The following is a 15,879-nucleotide window of genomic DNA, read 5'->3' as shown; positions in this document are numbered from 1 at the left end:
TTAAAGGGGGAAGAGAATCTGTTTCCCACAGCTACAAAGCAGGGTCAGCCAGGGCCCGGCAGCCCAGAGCTTCTACAGTTGACTGTAAATCGACTGGCAATTTGTTCCTCTGGCTCTCTGGGGACTCAAGGTCGGGAGGACTGTCTGACATAATTAGTAGGGCAACCTTTTTTCAAACGTAAGCACCTCTTCTTTAGCCTTTGAAAGAGTGTTCACTGGGATAAAGTTTCCCCACATAGGCAGCCATACCTTACGGACAAGTAAAGGCATGGCAGGAAGAGGGGATGGTAAAGACTGGAATAGGATGTACTTAAAGATACAGGAACATTATAAAAGGGAGACCCACTTGGAACATAATGGCATTTAGTCAGGACATCCACAATCTGTAAATCCTACTTCGATGTAGATCTCTTCCTCTTCAGGGTAGGGGCACAAGAGAATCAGATGCTCCAAAGAAGTAATTCAATGTTGGTTATTCGGATGGGACGCACAGTTCTGAGACCTCCAGTGAACTTCCATGAGCCTGGTGAGGCAGAGTCCTCTTTTCTACACAGCCAAGCAGACTAAAGAGTTCCTTCTCTTACCACTCCAAGCTCAGGGCTCATATGAAAGGCAAGGCAAGGCAAGGCAATGAGCCCAGCAAGGCAGGAGCAATGGAGTCGGAAGATGCTTCTTCTGTGCTATTAACTATCTCCATCCCTATACCACAAATCCTCCAAGCAGGAACGTAAACAGCACTAGAGAGTGAAAACTGGGCTCTCCATGCCTGCTCTGTTGAATACAAAACGGGATAAACTAGAGATTTCTTTCTCATGGGAGCCAAAAAATGAATCCAAAAAAACAAATGCACCTATTGATATTACATTTAAATGAATTCTGGAGCCAAATCATAAGCTGTTCCTTTAAAAATATACTAATTTGCACATTTTGTCTGTATATGTGGGTGGCTATATATGTGTATGGGTGCACAGATGTTAGGGTACATTGGTGGAGGTCAGAACAATTTGCAGGGGTTGGCTCTACCCTTCAAACTGTGGGTCCTGCGACCAGACACAGGTTATCAAGCTTGGTGGCAAAGACCTGCTGAGACATCTTGCCTGACCACCTGCATTTTGAAATAACGTGAAATATTCCCATAATCTCATCAAGGTTGTACCTAGCCAAGTGTTGGTTATAACTGAGTTAACATGGTTGGTTTCCATCTGCTGTGCTCTGATATAAACTTCTTGTTGGTTTGTTGTGAATATGATACCGAGTCCCTCTTACGTCTTTTTCCATATCTACCCTCTAGGAGATAAATACAACTTGAGAACACTCTATGGAGTGTAAATTGCTTGATGCTGGAGATTCACTAACGGAGAGAAATGGTCAGAAGGGGTTTATAAACTGACTTAAAAACAACAGGTGTGCATTCTGTTAATTTCCACTTTTGTTCCCCCTTCCACACTACTCAATGAAGCCAACACTCTTTCCTGTTAATTGTGATAAAAAGTAATTCTATACTTGCCCATCAACTCTCCTCCCTCACATCTTCCAACGGATTTTTGCCTATGAAGCACATGACTACCAGGAGTGCTCTACATAAGTTTGGTGGGCACGAACCCTCACATGCAATAATACAGTGGCTTGCATAAGCAGGGACGTGCAGGTCCAGCAGGGTGTGGCTGGGATAGTAAACGGGGAATGCACTGCAACTCGGGGGCCTGGCACAGCTATCGGCCAACTCTGGGGCAGAGATAGCCATGGTGCAGCCTTCTGATCGAAACTCCTCATGCCCAGTGAAGAAATACAAGGAGGCCCACAACTTCAATGCTCTTTTAGCTCTCTCACTTTAAAGGGACATAGCTCAATTCCTGCTTCATTTCTAGTCCTCTAAACAGCCTAGTGTATTTTCCCTGCATTTTATTTTGACACGTGACAGTAATGTTTGCTAGCAAGATGTTGCCATGCTTTAAAATTACTTTAGGTTTTTTTTTTGTTTTGTTTTGTTTTTCTGGAACAGCAGAGGTTAGTATTAATAGCATGGCTCCTTCCTTTTTTTTTCCTCCCCCTAAATTCCAGAGAAAATCATCAAGTGAAAAGCTAGAGAGTGGAGCATTAGGTAAAGCTGGCAGAAAGTTAAAACGCCTTCTGCTGTGAGTAGTCCTGAACCTTGGTGACAACAGGGAGCCAAGGATCTGACAGCTTTTAATGGGATTTTGATAAAATTTAAGAATGTCTGCTTGAGCTCAGTGGGCGTGGGCTGCCTCTGACATTTATCTCGACGTGACCTTTAAAGTTAAAAGTGCACCCATGGCCAGCAAAACAGACCCAAGCCCTGAAAGATCTATCCGGCTTGTGATAAGGACCTCCACATAAGGTTTAAGTTGCACACACGGTAAAACTCAGCATTCTAGAGCTAGACGGAAGGGAAAGAGATTTCCAGATCTTAAATTTCTCATGACCTTTTACATTTCCTCTATTATTTTTCTTATTATTTACTATTATTTATTAACTTCTGTGGTGCCAGAGATTGAGTACAGGGTCTTTTACATGTTGGGCAAGTTCTTTGTTACTGAGCTGTCTCTCTAGCCTTCTTATTTATGTTTTGGAGGAAGATCCTCAAGTAAATCAGAGTGATGAAAATAATTAATTAAGATAAAACACCCATCCTGCCCCTTCCTAAAAAAGGGAAATTGTTTTGGCAGTCACTATTTCACAAGAACTATTATACAAGAGTAAGTCTCTAGCTTTTGGTATTACGTAACGCCGGCCAACAGAAGGTATGAGAGAAAACTATTGTAATTTATAATCCACTAGAGTAGAGTATTACTGAAGCTTTTTTTCTTCCCAAAGGCAGATAAAACCTTTAAAATATATCATAAAAGTAATTAGTCAGCCAGTCCTGGTGGCTCACATCTGTGATCCTGGCATTGGGGTGGGGGCTGGGCACTCTGGAAGGAGAAGTGTCACAAATTCAAGGCCAGCCCAGTTTACATAGTGATTTCCATGCTGGCCTGCACTACAGACTGAGAGTCCATCTCAGAAGAACAAGAAGGTAATTAGTTACCTTTAAAAATGAAGCACATGGCATAAAATATTATTAGATAAAACATCAAAGATCTATGCCCGTGTCTCTTCCCAATCCACTTACGTTTAACAATCTGCACCATCACCATCCATAAATCTGAAGTAATATTGCCACATATGCATCTGCTTTATTAATTTCATGACCATGGATGAATCCAGACGAAGCACATTATTACTTATCAGCCTATGAACATCTTCCCATGGCCATAGGAACAAGCATGGCCTTCCACTATAGAGGGAGGATATCATCACTTGCTACATTAGTGACATGCTTGTAACAGGCTATCTATGGGATAAACTCCTAAAACTCAAACTGTTACATTAATGTGTACATCTAAAAACTTTTGAAAAAAATAGGTGCAGTGAACCCCAAAGAAATCTCAATTTCTACCACTTTGTTTCATGATAATTATCCTCACTGATCATTGTTTAAGTCTCTAGTGGATGAGAGATGTTATTTAATTTGTATTTCTCTTAATGAGATTAAACAGATCTTTTCTTCTTGTGATGTTTTCTATACTTTATCCATAGTTCTATTAGGTTTTTGATATTCTGGTTTTGGTTTTTTTTTTTTTTTTTACAAATTTGCATTATAATACTGTTAAATTAATCAAGTACTCTTTACTTAATATGTGTGAATGAATACATGCATTTGTGTGCATCTCTAAATTGGAATATTGGTCCATATTAATATTTTATAAATAAGGTTTTATTTTATACTCCAAATATACCAATATTTTCTATGATAGAAATTCAACTAAACATCATGTTCTCGAGCTCTCTTATTACAGTTGGGTGAGGTTATTCAGGCCTATAATCCCAGCACCCAGAAGCTGAAGCAGGAGGGGTTGGTTATTCAGTGAGTTTCTGGGCAAAGACTGCTATTCAGTGTATATAATGAGACTATCTCAAAAAAAATTATCTCGAAGTTAATATTTCAGGGACCTCTACCTTTTCCGAGTATTTGAGTCCTATCCCCCCTCTTTTTCCATCTCTGTAGCTGAGCAGTTGAGCCACATAGGTTACTATGAAGAATGTGGCAGAGACAGGAATAGGTTTATTTCACACGGCTCAGCGGTTGTCACTGCTGAAAGAGCCATCTACTTTTCCCTCTCTGCTGCAAAATACAATCTTTATAAATCCAGGTTGTCAATACAGCCCTTCACCATTCCAGTATCCAAACATCTACTGTTCCTTCCCTCTCCAGAGCTCTGGAGAAACCAAGATACTCAAAGTCCAACTTGCAACTCCTCAGAAGAAATGACAACACAGCCTCACATCGCGGTCCCCTGTGAACGCTTCTTAAATAACTGCATGAACAGTTCAGATCCCCTGATAGTCTTTGATCTCACTCCCCTGCAGATTGGGTAACAAGTTTTTTTAGGTTTCGCTTGACCAGACATAAAAATCAAACTCAACCTTCATTTACAATACAAGACTCACACACGAGAGACTGATTAACCGTGAGTTCTATAAAATTGGTAAGAGAGCCTCCACTAAGCTAGAATACCATTTAAGTGTTTACAAATGTTTGTGATGAATAAAAAAAAAAATGTCTCTTAGAATTATCAAGGGAAGGGAGGTCTGCCTTTGGGCCAGCACTGGACAACTTAAATGTAATATAAATTTTATAAATAATTTAAATTTCCCAAATAGCTACATTTAGAAGAATAAAAAGAAAAAAAACTATCAGCTATTTTTAATATATTTTATCTTGTCCAATATAAACACAATATTATCACTTCAACATATAACTAATTCAAACCAAGACACACGTGCAAGACCCTGTTTTCAATTTTAAAATGGTACCAGGTCTTTGAAACTGAGGTGGGTCAAGTATTCACATGCCATGTCTGTGGGGCCGGGCCACATTCCAGCTTGCTCAGTAGTGATGTGTGTTTATTGGTAGCTCATCTCTTGTCCCTTGAAAGCTCTTCAGGGGAGAGAGAGGCCATGCCTTAGGGAGCTGTCCCTGAAAGGCTCATGAACTACCCCTGACCTCCTGGAGCCCACAGTTCTGAAGCTTCCTGAGCCCTGAGAAATCATAGGGACAAGAACCACTCATGTAAGCAGAGGAATAACAAGCAGCAGTGGCCTCAAACCTCACCCCACCTGCCAGGAAAGGGGGGTTCACAAAATAACTGGAATGCCTCAAAAGGGAGGCCTGGAGGTCAGCGAGCAGCTTATCATAGTGACCCTTGATTTTATTAGGCCCAGCTGTTGGAACAAAAATAAATCAGAACTCTCCTATTCAGCCTTCTGGTTTTGAAGGAAAGGTATAAAGGAAAGACACATGTTCAAAAACCTAAAACAAATTTAAGTTTAGCAAGGCTAAAGGAGATACTGTCTGAGGAGAACCACAGGAGGAGTCTGGAACTTGAAGTCAAATAGGTTAGCATAGGTGTCCATGCTGAGTCATTACTTGTCCTGACTTTGGTCTCCTTAGCTGTATAAAGAAAGGTAGCATCACTCCTGTGTGCCTCACACGTCAGTGAGTATGGACCAGCATGTTCTGCAGCCTGTAAAATCCAGTCCAAATATGTATTATTGTAATGACTCAGAACTCATTTACTCTGTCGCCTCAGGCAGGTCACCTTTTCCCTATGTGCCTCCAATTTCTCTTATGTAATCTGAAGCTGGATTTTATGAACTATAAAGTTTTATTCCTAAGTAAACCTTTCCTCACCCCAAACACAAACGTCCCCTCAGAATACTCACCAGGCAGACCTCTCAGTCGGGCCTAGAGGCCATGGGCCATGACTGACCAGAGTCAGAACAAACGGAGATTGGAATCAGTCTGTGGGTTTGTTTTTCTTTCATTCTTTTTCTTTCTGTGACTATTCCAAGCCAGGCACTGCCTAGGATTGGAAAGAGTGGCACACCCCTCTGACTCATGAGAAGAAAGGACTTGGGAAATGGAACAGGTTCCTACCAGTCAGAGTAGAAGATGCACACTGGCAAGTCTGCAGAGCACGGGCAGGTGAGTCAATAAAGACCAGACAGACTAACTCCGGGTGACACAGTTGGTGACCCAGGGAGAGTGTTTAAGCTTTCTAGAGCAACTGCTTAGCACCGACAGCCGGCCCTCTGTTTGGAAAAAGAAAGCTTGAGATAAGCTTTAAGAAAATCTCCTGATTCTATACCTGACCAAGCAATTATACCAAAAGCATTTGCAGGTCAACCGTGGGAGTCACCCTGGGGTTATACTTGGGTGGTCTCTGATTCACGGAGGGAGAAGAAGAACGGGAAGAAAACTACAAAGCGTCCCAGGCTAAGGAAAGACCTTGCTGTGTGTTCCCACCCCACCGCCAACCCAACACCCTGGAAATGGAAAGGGATTGCGAAGTGGTAGATGGGACTCAGGGGACAGAAGAGGGGCTAAGAAAGGAGAGTTGGTGACAACCAAGATGGTGATTTCAGACCTGAAGGAGCCAGAAACTAACAACAGAGACAATCAGGCAAAGACAGTGAGGGGGTAAGTGGACCCTTTGAGCACTATGGCAAAAAAAAAAAAAAAAAAGCTAGAGCTACAAGCTAAGGTGAATGTAATCAGGTCATCGATTTCCAGGAGATCCAAAGGCAGATCACGTCCCCACGTTAAGGGAGAATGAACCAAGGGGAAGGAAATAAGTGGCATGCACGGCAGAAAAGAGAAATGATAGGATCAGATTCCTAGAGGATAAAAGGCCTGAGGAAGACAGTGAGTTCACAGCCGGAGAAGCTGCTCACAGCCAAAGTACAGAAGAACTTACAAGACAGACACAAGCACAATCCCAAGACACGGGAGGTGCTGGTACCTAATAGTTCTAAAGCAGTACACCCACAACTAATCGAGGTGCTGGGAAGACAGACCGGCGCACATCTTTACAGCTGAGATTGGTTGATGTCCGTGTCCTAAGGGAACCAGCAATACACACCGCCTGTACGTGTTTCTATTGTATATACATACACACATCATAAATCAGAACAGCCCATTAACCACCAGGAGGATACATTCCAACAACACATTTTATTTTCCAGAACCCTCATTACCAGACATAGGATCGCAACAGTGGAAATACCTAGATCCCAAGAGGTACAGAGCATGGAATTGTCATTAAATTCTAAGTAAAATTTAGTCAATGAGAAATGACATGCAGACAGAAATTCCACAGCGATGTGTACTCGGTTAATAAATCAGTGAGTGAGCATCCCCCGTGTCCTAAATTCCTGCAGTGTGAGGATGTGGAGATGCACAGGGGTGAAGGAGGAAGGGTAGTTACAAAGCGGAGCCCAGGGTGGTGAGCACCCAAACAGCACATCTGTCTATAGCTTTGTAGCTCACAGAGATTCTGCACCCCGCATGTGTGCACAGCTCAGGTTATACTGTACAGGAGATTTTTATTATAAAAATTAGCAATGCTTTACACCACTCAGGAAAAGACTTTTCTGGAGCATTTCTGCATTACACAGGAAGATTCTTCTCTCAATTATTTTACCATCAAAATGGTTCTGTTCAAGACATCCACACACCACACACCATACATGCACACAAATGCCCAGAGCATTACAAAGAATCCATTTAGGTCTTCTCCATATGAGATCAAACTGGGTCTACATTGCTTTGTAAAGCTTTAGTTACTAGCAATATTTAAAATGTATATGACACTATAACAAATCTATTTTTTAAAAATAAACTTTAAATATTTAAATATTTCAAAATATTATGGCTCTGAGTCGTTTTTCTGTAACAAAGGCAGCCTCAGACTCTGACGTGGAGTAATCAGTCATTCTGAGAACGAACATTCGAGAAGTCAGAATGCTTTCGTAGTTTTATGAAAAATAAAAATCTCTATACACCTAAGCGAAGCGGGATCTGAGTCCCATCTGAAGGCTCCTTATCACATGTCCTCTGAAGTGAGTGAAGCAAGAGCCTAGTGCAGATTACAGGCGGGTCACTCAGCAATGACTGGCCATTTTCTTTAAGCAAGACACTTGTCTGAAAGTGGTAAAAAATACATAAGTTAGAGTTTACCTACTCTTTCTTGTGTAGTTTTTTACTCTTTTTTGTGTAGAGTTTAGTAGTTTACCTACTCTTTCTTGTGTAGTTTTTTTTTTTTTTTTTAATATGGATTATAGGTACTACCATCATGTGGAGAGAGATAAAGCAATGCAATGCTGTTAGAACATACTGAGGAAGAAAGGGCTATTTATCTAGTTTTCTATGTGATGCACCGAGGCTTATTCATCTCCTCATGCAAAACGGTTAAAATAGACTGTGTGTGACTGTATTTTCAAGGGAGTCAGGAAAAGAAGGAATAGCCTACACACATTACCAGCGCCATAGCCCATGCCTACCAGGGATGGTGCAAACTTAGCATTACAGAAGTAACATGCAGACAGGGTTGCTTGGATTGGGTTTCATTGAAGGCATTTTGTTGTATGGAAGAATTAGAAAGAAAGACTTCCTGAGAACTGACTGATCTACTCAGATCTTAGAAGAGTGATTTTCTACAGGCACACAGACAAAGAAACGTCCCAGATGTGCAAGCCAGCAATTCCAAAGTGGGTTTCTAGAATAAGCAGCCAAACTTGGCTTGCGTCCTTGTCCCTGCAGGGGAATGGCCAAGATGAAGAATCTGGGGATCCTCTGGGGAATCATGGTGAATATTAGACACAACCTTTAGTCATTATCTCATGGCTCTGATTAAGGCCAGGAGATCTGAATTTGTACGTCCTATAAAACTGCCCGGGTTATCACTGACTATCCATTCATGCAGTGAAGATTCAATCAACATTAACTGACCTCTGGACTCTCCACTTTCTGAATGTTCTCCTGATGGGAAACTCTTAAATTAGCAGAGGATGCTGAATCACAGACGGAACAGGAACTGCTCATCACCAACCCTCAGATGGAGGTCCCTTCAGAGGGAGTCTCTGGCCACCTTGGCTGAGGAAGGGTTCCGGGAACCAGTGCTTGTTGTCATTTCCTCATTGGGGCAGAAATAAAAGCAACAACTAGGTATGTGAGGCTGGAACCCTAACACCTCCATGAATGTGGCCCACAGTGCCTACTGGAAAAATGCTTCCCAGAATCAGATCCAAGGTACTGAGTCTGCCAGTCAGATTTAAGGAAGAAAGAATGGTGCTGAGAACATAGTAATTCTCCCTTTCTGGTTTCTCAAAAACATCTCTAAATTTCACTTCTAAGAACAAGCTGACTTCAGAATTGCAACTTGGATGCTAATCAATACAGTAACTCTCCTTCCAAACTTTCTAACAATCTCCCCAATTTTCTTTATAAACATTGATTATGCTTTTTAATTTTAAAGGGGAAAAACATCAAAAACATAAATGATAGAAAAATCTTTTTATGTACCTCCACCAAGTCTTTGATTATTAGATTAAAGACTATTACTGTGCCCTTCTGCTGTTATTATTCTTTAGAGAGAGGCTTTAACAAAATAAATCATAATAATGTCAACAATGCCATCCTAAGCTCTGTTGAGATCACCTTAGCAACATCCAACCCTGGCATTGAATGCCCATCCCTTACCCTTTGAAACAGGAGCAATGCCCTGGACTCTACAGAACCAAGGAAGGTCCTCTCTGGTGCTATCTCTGCTCTAGTCAGTATACTTAATTTCTCATGGTCACAGCTGATAGCTCAGTGTATGTCACAACCAGAAGACCTTATTCCTTTCCACTAAAGTTTTACAACCTTTGACCAACATTTCCCCAGCCCTGCCCCCCCCCCCAACCAGGAAATTTTTCCTGTATTACAATGGATTTAATCTAGCAAACCATTATTACCATTTTACCCTGGGAAAATTCTAAAAGTAGTTAAGTACTCACGTCAGTTTTATTTTCCAATTTATTTACTATTTCAGGGTTTTGTTGTACTGTTTTAATTTTATATATTTAAGATGGGGTTTTGTTAGGCGCCCAACCTGGCCAGTAACACTTAACCTTCCAGTGTAGACTCCTGAGTACTGGGGTTAGAAGTTTATGTCACTACACCTACCCAACTGTAGCCTAATTACAAAAAAACAAAACCTAGAGAAGGAGGGTGGTATATGGTAGCACATATTTATGAACCCAGAACTGAGGCAGGGGAATCACTGCAAGTTTGAGTGGGCTGAGCTAAAAACAAATGATCTCACTTGGGTCACATGTACCTCCCCAGTGGCTCCTAGGCATGCAACATCCTGATGTAATGACAAGAGAAACCTGTAATAAATATCTGCCAGGCACTGTAAGATGAGAAACGCAGCTGAAAAGTTTAAAATGCATAAAATATACAAGCCAGTTTCATTTGGGCTTAGAAAGTTTTGTTCTACAATTTTCTTAGATTGTCAATTTATTCACTAAAGCAGGATTTACTGAGAGTCTGCCATGGACAACACTTAATGAAAGAACACTGGGAGACTTCAGAAAGCTGTATGGACAAAGGACTGCCACTTTAACCCCCATTCTGATGTGAGAAGGAAGTCTAAGAAACAGTGGTTGTGGTGGTTTGAATATGCTTGGTTCAGGGAGTGGCACTATTTGGAAGTATGGCCTTGTTGGAGTAGGTGTTGCCTTGTTGGAGTGGGTGTGGCCTTGTTGGAGGAAGTGTGTCACTGTGGGGGTGGGCTTTGAGAACTTCCTCCTAGCTGCCTGAAGAAGCCAGTCTTCTAGTGGCTTTCTGATGAAGATGTAAAACTCTCAGCTCCTCCTGCACCTGGACACTGCCATGCTCCTGCCTTGATGATAATGGACTGAACCTCTGAATCTGTAAGCCAGCCCCAATTAAATGTTGTCCTTATAAGAGTTGCCTTGGTCACGGTGTCTGTTCACAGCAGTAAAACCCTAACTAAGACAGTGGTCAATCTCTACAGCAGATAACTCGACAGAAAGATGACAGGCAGCAAAGTGCAGTGAAGGAATAATAGTGACAGCGGTGACTGTGATCGCCTAATGGGCCATGCTCTGCTCTTCAGGGTCTGTGGGCTCAACAATGAGAAGAGCAGGCAGTCACACAGAATTACTGGATGGGACACCAGTTTCATCCTGGCTACTGGGCTCCAGATTCTCAGTTTTCCCCTCTATCACACCATATTCATTAAGATAAAGCAAGTGGAGAGGAGGGAGTGTCTTAGGTATGATGACAGAAGATTGTCATCTGGAAGATGGCGGCAGAATGAGCTGCATATAGCCTTCCTTCAGGCAGGGATGGAAATGTAAAAACACTTGCCTGTTAATCCACTCCTACCCTACTGTACGTCACTGACACGTAAGTAATGCACCTCTTCAAATTACCTATGACAAAACCACCAAGCAACTAAACAACTTTTTTATTTGTTTAAAAACTTGGGTGAACGGATAGTGCTAATGACTAATCATCGAAACTAAAGAAGGAACTGAATAAAACTGTGATTCAAAGTTGACATAAAACTAACCAGCATATCTTATTTGAATTATATCCCCAGAGCATTAAGGTGGGGCAGCAAAACCTACATGCTACAGGCTATATAAAATATATTATGTTAATGGCATGGAAACATTGGTCTTATTGTACAAACCCCTTAGAGTTATTGGCTGACCAATAGCTTTGTCAGTGAACAGTAATATGCATAAGCAATTTTTTTCATTTTTTTCTGAACAGTATGTTTCAACAGAGCAATTAAAATATTCAACATTTCAAAAAAAACCAAACCAAAAAACCTATGGTTCAATACTAGCTTACAATGCACAATAATGACTGAGAAATGCTCTAGATTCCATGGTTAGCATCATCTTCAACCAAACTTTCTGGTTGCTGAGAATCACATCATTCTTGTCCAAATTACTAAGAAAACCAACTGAGTCAGCCAGGAACTAGTGGGGTTGCTAAAATCTAAAATCGTCTTATCTAGTCTGCAGGGAGCCGGACTATTTGATCAAAGCGAAGCAGAGTACCGATATCTTCCTTCTGACTGCAATCAGTCCTTGATACACATCCTGAAGCCGTGTCTTCAAGAATTCCCTAGGCTTTCATAAGAATCTCTTATCCTTAACTGCTTTCTAGGATGTTCAAGTCAAAAAGAGACTGGCTATATAGAACACAACGGACAGCCTTCAAGCTGTGTCCACACAGGGATCTGGGAAGAGACTGTCTTGGGAGAAATACTTAAATCAGATCTGAGCAAAAGGATTCTTATCATTAAAACTCCATACACCTGACAAGGTCTTATAAATCTCAACATGGCCTGGGATTTGGACTGTTCCTCCTGCCTCCTCTTCCTGGGCCCTGAGATAACAGATGTTCACTACTGTAGGCGGTCTTAAGCAGTGCTGGGGCTCCAACCCAGGCACCTTAGATGTTACTAAGTGTGTGTGTGTATGTGGGGAGTGTGTGTGTGTGTGAGTGTGTGTGTGTATGTGGGGAGTGTGTGTGTGTGTGTGTGTGTGTGTATGTGTGTGTGGTGTGTGGTGTGTGTGTGTGTGTGTGTGTGTGTGTATGTGGGGAGTGTGTGTGTGTGTGTGTGAGTGTGTGTGTATGTGGGGAGTGTGAGTGTGTGTGTGTGTGTGTATGTATGTGTGGTGTGTGGTGTGTGGTGTGTGGTGTGTGTGTGTGTGTGTGTGTGTATGTGTATGTGGGGAGTGTGTGTGTGTGTGAGTGTGTGTGTATGTGGGGAGTGTGTGTGTGTGTGAGTGTGTGTGTATGTGGGGAGTGTGTGTGTGTGTGTGTGTGTGTGTATGTGGGGAGTGTGTGTGTGTGTGAGTGTGTGTGTATGTGGGGAGTGTGTGTGTGTGTGTGTGTGTGTGTATGTGGGGAGTGTGTGTGTGTGTGTTTCGAGAGCGCTCGAGCTGGGAATCATCCTCAATTACTTCTCCACATTATTCACTGAAGCATGGTGTCTTAATCACACCAAGATCTCACTGATATGGCTAGCCTCACTAGCCAGGTTGCTCTGAGGATCTTCCATCTTCACCTGTACATTTTACCTGTGGCCTATGGATCTAAACTCCAGATCTCAGGGTTGTACATCAAGTGTTTTAACCACTGAGCTCTTCCCTGCCTTTCTGGGACCATTTCTTACAGCTTCCCCTTCCTTCCCCCACTCAATCCTCTCCCTACCTCCAACAGTCAGCTCTTTTCACATGGCCATGGCCCCTTGAATCTCACAGCTGACTTAGCGATTCCACAATTCTAGAATCCACCCCTCAGGCCCTTCCTGTGTTCCCTGAGCGTATCTATTACCCATGCCAACTAGAGAAACTGGATGGGGGAAGGAGGTATTGGAATGGGATGGGGTTAGGGTCTCTTAGTATGAGATAGAGTTGGAATATGTTTGCTTGGGACTCCAAACTCAGTTCTGAGATTATTCCTGGTTGTGCACCGTGGCAAAGGTCTTTTATGTAACCATGGCTATACTCTAGCAAACTAAGGGACAGATGTTGGTTTATAAAAAAACAAGAAAAATATTAAGCATGATGGTACAAACCTATAAACCAAGCACTTAGGAGGCTGAAGCAGGCAGATGATGAGTTCATGTCAACCTACAAAGTTACTTCCAGGCCAGCTTACGCTACATGGAGAGACCCTGGTCCCAATACCCAATCCCTTAAAAAATTTCTACAAGTGTAATACAGAAGTGTTTAAACTGGGCATTCTCTGAGTTCTAAAGCTGGCCACATATGAAAGGTTTACAGAGCAAGAGAAGGTGTCATTTAGGAAAAGGCCTGGGTTTTTCTGGTTGTATACTTTGTTTTATCACATCTGACGCTGCCCTGAGACAGCCTCCACAACTGAGACAGCCAGGGTTCAGTTGGCTGAGGCTGAACTCTTCCTCCACTTAGCCCTCCCATGGCTGAATGAACCAGGTGTCACTAAGCCCCAGGCGCTCTGCTCCCAACCCCCCCCCCCTTCCACCACCACCACCAGCGGTTCAATTTGACAGCATGACATCAAAGTCTGTTCACAGGCTCCGACAGACAGTTGATTTACTTCAAGTTCTCACTAGAGAAGTTCTGGTTCAAATAAGGAAAATGTTCATGGCTGAGGGGGTTGGGGGTGGGGGTGGGGAAGCAAACACTTTCCCCTTGTGTACTTTAATTTAACAGCTTAAGTCAGAGTAAATAGTCATATGACTCAAATGACTGTAAGTAACTCTGACCTTTCCGTGGGTGGATTTTTTTTTTTTTATGACTATTGAATGATTGGATACCTGCCCTATGTCACCACCATCATCAACAACAGGGTCACATAGCATTACCTTTTCACGCATGCCAGACCAAGCATCAGCATGCACCAGTGATAATACCACACATGTAAGGACAGGCTTCCTTTACTAAACTGTGCTTGCTTGCTCACACCCTTTAGCATAACCACTCAAATACCTGGAGGTGCCAGTAGTTTTCCACAACCCACACTTAGGACGGACACAAATCATATTCAGAAAGGGTTACTTGTTAAGGATTTGTTTTTTCTTCTGTTGTCTTCTTCTATTTTTTTCCGTATTTTTTATTGGATGTTATGTTTACATTTCAGATTTTATCCCCTTACCCCATTCCCCCCACCACCCAGGAACCCCCTATTCCATCCTCCCCTCCTGCCTCCACAAGGGTGTGCCCCCACCTACCCGCCTCCCCCCTCCCCACCCTCGAATTCCTCCCCACTCGGTGTTCAGCCTTCATGGGACCAAGGACCTCCTCTCCCACCATGCCTGACAAGGCCATCCTCCCCTAAGTATACAGTGGTTGTCTTCTTCTAATGCTAGAGAAAACATCTTAATAAAAGGAACATTTGAAAATGTAGATTGCACTCAAGAGAAGTAGCTAGCCTGGGTTTCTGCCCAATGGATACATAGTAACATACCAATGTTTTAGGAAACTCTGGCAATCTAATCTTACTGTGTAAGGGGGATACTGGGGGCTGGCTGCAATGACAGTTTGCCATTTTAGCCTTCAGAATCATGTCAAAACAAATATCTCAGATAAAAAGAAGGCAAGATGAGTGATAGCAGTTTTTTTAAACATGCTTTTTTGTTTTTTTAAAACTTGATAGACACTTTGATGATCTGAACAACAGAACTGCCTTTAATTCCCCAGTCTCTGCTCTCTTTTGCCTTTTGGCTTCTGCACACACAGGCCTCTCCACCTGGGTGTTCCTCCTGCTTATAGTAAACACACTCCTCCATCTCTCTAACATCTATGTACACATCATACAGAGACCAACTTCTTTCCACAAGCTGATCTCAGCAACTCAGTGTGGATGTTTGGCCACTGGTGGTTGCATGCTTCAAAATAATGCCACTGATTTTGTTCTCAGCAAGAAATGCTTATCACTCACTGACAGTTTAGGGCACACAATATAATGAGGGTCTGCTCTGAACTCCCCTGTTCACTATGTGTGTGTGTGTGTGTGTGTGCATACGTGTGTGCATGGATATGTGTACATATGGAGGCCAGAGATTCACATCTGGTTTCTTCCTCAACTACTGCTCTGCCTTACAGAAACACAATCTCATACTGAACCCAGGCTGGCCACTTGGTTCCACGATAGCTGGGACTAAGGGCACGCACTATCACCCCCCCCCCCCTTTAAGTAGGTTTTAGGGATCAGCCTTAGTGTTTAATGCTTACTCGGCAAACACTTTACTAACTGAACCATGTCTCCCCCCCCCCCCCCGCCCCCATTCACTTCTCAATTTTATTTCATTTAGAATAATCTAAGTATGCTGTTTCATGTATATAAAAAGACTTCATTTAGTCAGGTTCGGCCGCAATCTTTCTGAACAATGCTAATTAATGATAAAGGGACCGAAAGAGTCACTGGAATCCGATAGCGAACAGTCATTCACTTAG

At 42.4% G+C, this 15,879-nt stretch overlaps 1 protein-coding gene across 3 annotated transcripts in view; it reads right to left on the bottom strand.

Annotated features, from left to right (window-relative positions):
* Sh3rf1 (SH3 domain containing ring finger 1) overlaps positions 1–15,879 on the bottom strand; it is a 159,850-nt gene that overhangs the window by 40,975 nt on the left and 102,996 nt on the right. The window lies entirely within an intron of this gene.

This window comes from Arvicanthis niloticus, chromosome 16 (genome assembly GCF_011762505.2).
Source record: "Arvicanthis niloticus isolate mArvNil1 chromosome 16, mArvNil1.pat.X, whole genome shotgun sequence".
Classification (NCBI taxonomy): domain Eukaryota; kingdom Metazoa; phylum Chordata; class Mammalia; order Rodentia; family Muridae; genus Arvicanthis; species Arvicanthis niloticus.
Note: the sequence above shows the minus strand (reverse complement) of the source record. Positions and strands in the feature narration are given on the sequence as shown.